Genomic DNA, 4,704 nt, shown 5'->3' with positions numbered 1-4,704 from the left:
TTAATAGACTTAAAGAATTTAAATTTGGCAGGAGTTTGAATCTTTGGAAATGAAAATTGTAGTTGAAAATTTGAATGGTTAATATTATTTTCTCTATCAGATTATATTTGTGAATGTTTATAAAAAAAAAATTAAAAATTTAGAATTAATTAATTATAAAATATATGTAATAATAAAACATATATTATTGAACTTAAATGAGAAGGGTTGTCTTTTAATAAACATTAATTATTTTATATATATTGTTAAATAAATCTAATTTAAAATAAACTTAATTTATACATTTATTAAAAAAAAAAAAACAAGTTAGAGTTTTTAATAAAAATAAAAAAATAAATTTAAAAAAAAATTAATTAAATATTTTGGGTGGGGCGGGGCCACCACTTCCCACGCCCCACACGCTCCCCCACGACTGACGCAGCAGGTGGTACTGCTGCCTGCGGCAGCAGTAACACCTGCGGCCGCAGGTGGACGGTAGGCCGGCGGGCCTTTAAAAACGCCATTGTTTTATTAAAAAAAATATATTACGATTTAAAATTTTATAAATCATTTTTAAAAAAAAACGTTTTAAATAGAATTACTTTATTTAATATTGTTATTAGATAATTTAAAATTATTAAATTTTAAATTATATTGAAATTTTATTATTATTTATTAATAATTTTATAAATAAATAAATTATTAATAAATATAATATGATTCTTTATGTATCATTAATTAATCTTAGTTATAGTTTAACTTAATTAAGATTAATTAAATCGAATATTTGTGTAAGCAAGTTTAATATTATAACATCGATTTTAATGGAAGCTCAGATTATTATAATCAACAAGGATTATTAATAATTTAATTATTACCTTAGATTGTTTTAGGACTTTGACTTAAAATCAATTAAGGGTAATTAGGTGTTTCATTTGGAGTTAGGAACGGGTTAATTTGTAAAGGTGAACTATGGGTTCTATCTGTTTAAAACATACGTTCAACTGGAAATGGAAACCTCACATTTACTCAATAGTATATTATCAATCAAATTGAACTATAAAACTTTTTATTTGAAAATAAACACTGAAAACTGAAACCTTATTGTTTAACTCAACTGTATATTTCAAATCAAAACCAATTGTGAGACTATGATGTTTTCTATATATTGTTTATGTTTGAGTGTTATGGGGTTGGTTTAGCGTTGACCAGTTTAGGTTGTTACCAGAGGCTCGGGGTGGTGAATGTGATGTCATGATGATTTGGTCTCGATCTTTCTTAACCCGACCATGGTAATGTGATGAAGTGCTCTATGACATGATTGTATTTACTGTTTGTTATTGCTTTCCAGTTTCCTTGTGTGAAGCTGAGAGGTATGTATTTAAGATACCTAACTTAACCATTTTCGAGTCTCGATCAGTTATATTTGATAACCATTTTTTAGTCTCGATCAGTTATACTTGGATTGCTTTTCGGTTGCTTGAGAGGACTGAAGTGGTGGTTATGTTCTTGATGATGTCATGTTTTGACTTGACCATTTTGGAGTCTTCGATCAGTATTGAAATTTACTATTGGGATACTTTCTGGTTGCTCATTGGAGAACCATTGGATTTTGTGATTTATCATTGATGCCTTCAGTTACTGATAGAGAACTGTCGTGATCATATGATTATTATTGGATGCTTATCTGTTGCTCATGAAGAACTGATGTAATTTTGTGGCTTATCTTTTATGATGTTTTCAGTCGCTTGTATAGGACTGAGGCGATTTTATTTTGATTCTTTGATTTTTGATTTCATGAGCCTAGGGTAGGTTATCTATGTGTAGAGTCGGGAAGTGGCTTGCAATGGGGATCAGGGCCCTAAGAGGCTGCCTGGAGTAACCCATTGTAAGTTGTTGTAATAAGTGAAAACATTTACACTAAAGAAAGGAAAATGAACCTAATAGGATAATTGTATGTTCTCTCCCATGCCTTAAGTGCTAGTACAGACTAGGATGGGGTAGAGAGAATGCTTGGTTACGACCTTGCACTCCATAGTATGCCTCGTCAGTACGAGAGGATACTAGTGGCCGCAGGGATCAGTAGGGACCCGAGATTCCTAAGGGATTGCTTGGGTAACTTCTACGTGACTTTTGCGATGACACTTTCCTGCTTGCATATTAGGTTTCCTACGTGTCTTGTGGTACCTCTGGGATTTAGATGTCGATCTTTTTAGGAAACCTTGAGTTAGCATACTTTTAGGGTTTCCCAGACTTAGAGAGTACTTGTGTTTTGTGTTTTGATACCTTGTTTGGGACTTGAGACTATCTCCTCAGCGCGGTGGGAGTGGACCATTTAGGTTCCACGCGGTCGAGTGGTAGTGCTTTTACTCTTACCATTGAGATCCATTCCGTGGTCACCGTGGCTGGAGATTTCGTGATTGGCATTTACCTTCACTATGTTCTTGGATTATTATGTTAGATGGTTAGATTTTATGATAGATGTTTTATCATTATGGATGTATGGATGTATCATGTATGGTGAATAGTTTCATATATTTTTACTGTACCTTGTATCATGGATTTGAGGATGTTATATCTTGATCTTTACATATGTATATTCTTTTAAACCTTTCATACCCTGTGACATGTACAGTGGATGATGGAGCATTCCGAATTAATTTGCCAAGGAGCATTCGGAACAAATGTATATTATGGACATTGGAGTTTCTGATTATTCTTTCTTATGTATGTATTAGTTGTTAGACTTAGAATTTAATTAAATTTAAATGTGACTCAACGTCTTGGGATCTTTAAGAAATGTAACTTGCAATGTATGTTTGTCGATGATTACATGTTATTGCTTCCGCTACTATGTGTATGTTATACTTTCTTACTTTTAAAAAAAAAAAATGTTTAGCAAACTTAGTGAAACTTTAGGTTAATTCTTTTGGATCCCTTGGCAGGGCGTTACAAGGAGAAGCAAAAAAAATTGGATAACAAAGTTGTCAAATGTATTTTCATCAATTATAGTTATAGTGTGAAAGGATACAAGCTTTGGGATCCTGTTGAACAAAAGGCATTTTTTCCACAAGTGTTATTTTTAGAGAAATTAAGCCTTCTTCTATTACAGTGCATCCAAAAAAATAAAAGAAAAATTCCTACTACGGCTGAGAAAATTGAATCGAGGCCCTTAGAAAAATAAGAATTTAAAGAGAGCTCTACAATTTCAAAATCATTAGAGGAAAAGGGAGAACCTGAACAAGAACATGAACCTGAACTTAAACTAGATCTTGTATGAAGGTCTAGTAAACAAAGAAAACAACAAAAAAGGTATGGATATTCTCTTGATGATTGATGGTGTGTATTTGCTTTGATTAATGCTACCATTGATGAACCACGATCTGTAGAAGAGGTTTTTGGTATGAATGATTCAAAGTCCTAAAAAATAGTCATGGATGAAGAGATGACAACTCTTAAGAGGAATGACACATGAGACCCTGTAGTGTTTCCTAAAGGACGAAAGCCTGTTGGTTGTAAATGGGTGTTCAAAAGAAAGATGGGTTCATATGGAAGCATTGACGAGTATAAAGTACGTTTAGTTTCTAAAGGTTCTTCCAGGTTGCAGGAGTTGATTATGGTGAAATTTTCTCTCTTGTAGCAAAAATGACATCTATTTCTATTGCAACAACTTATGAACTAGAAGTTGAGCAGATGGATGTGAAAAACAACTTTTCTTTATGGAGATTTGGAGAAAGAAATTTATATGACACAACCAGAGCAGTATATGGTGGAAGGTAAAATTCATTTGATCTATAAGTTAAAAATCCTTGTATGGTTTAAAACAAAGTCCTAGGATGTGGTACCATAAGTTTTATACATATGTGTTGAGTTTGGGGTTTGTGTGGTCTAAATCTAATCAGTGTATATATTTCAAGTATGATGTTGAGCATTTCATATTTATTTCCTTATATGTGGATGACATGTTGTTTATTGGAAAATGAAAAGGTTTGATTGTAGAGTTAAAATCTCAACTCTTGGAAAAGTTTAAAATGAAGGATCTTGGTGCAGCAAGGCACATTTTGGGAATGGAGATTATAAGAGATAGACTAAACAAAAAGCTTTGGCTAGGCCAGAGTAAGTATGTTGGTACTATTCTAAGAAGATTCAATATGCAAGATTCTAAACCATTGAGTGTTCCTATTACTATTGGAACATAGCTTTCTAGCTCACGGTGTCCTATATCCCCATTGTAGATGGAAGAGATGAGTAGAGTACCATACCAAAGTGTTGTTAGAAGTTTGATGTATGTTATGGTTTGTACAAGACCAGACATGGCCCAAGTAGTGGGAGTAATTTCTCATTACATGTCTAATCTAAAAAGAGCACAATGGGATGTAGTAAAAAGAGTTTTCAGATACTTGTGGGGTACCTTAGAGTACTCTATATGTTTCCATGGAAAAAAAAATGAGCATTCCTTGGATATTCAAGGCTATGTGGATTCAAACTAGGATGGTGATGTTGATAGAAGAAAATCCACTAGTGGATATGTGTTTACATTATTTGGTGGTGCAATCAGTTGGATGAGTAAGCGACAGGTTTTGGTTGCTTTTTCCACTATAGAAGTAGAGCATATGGAAGCTACCCATGCATGTAAGGAAGCCATCAAGCTAAAGAGATTGTGTTCGGTTATAGAGTTCAAACACGATGCGATGAAAATTTATAGTGACAGATAGAGTGCAATCT

The sequence above is a fragment of the Cupressus sempervirens genome, chromosome 2 (assembly GCF_028749045.1).
Source record: "Cupressus sempervirens isolate cs-2001-9-10 chromosome 2, ASM2874904v1, whole genome shotgun sequence".
NCBI lineage: Eukaryota > Viridiplantae > Streptophyta > Pinopsida > Cupressales > Cupressaceae > Cupressus > Cupressus sempervirens.
This window is presented reverse-complemented; position numbering follows the sequence as displayed.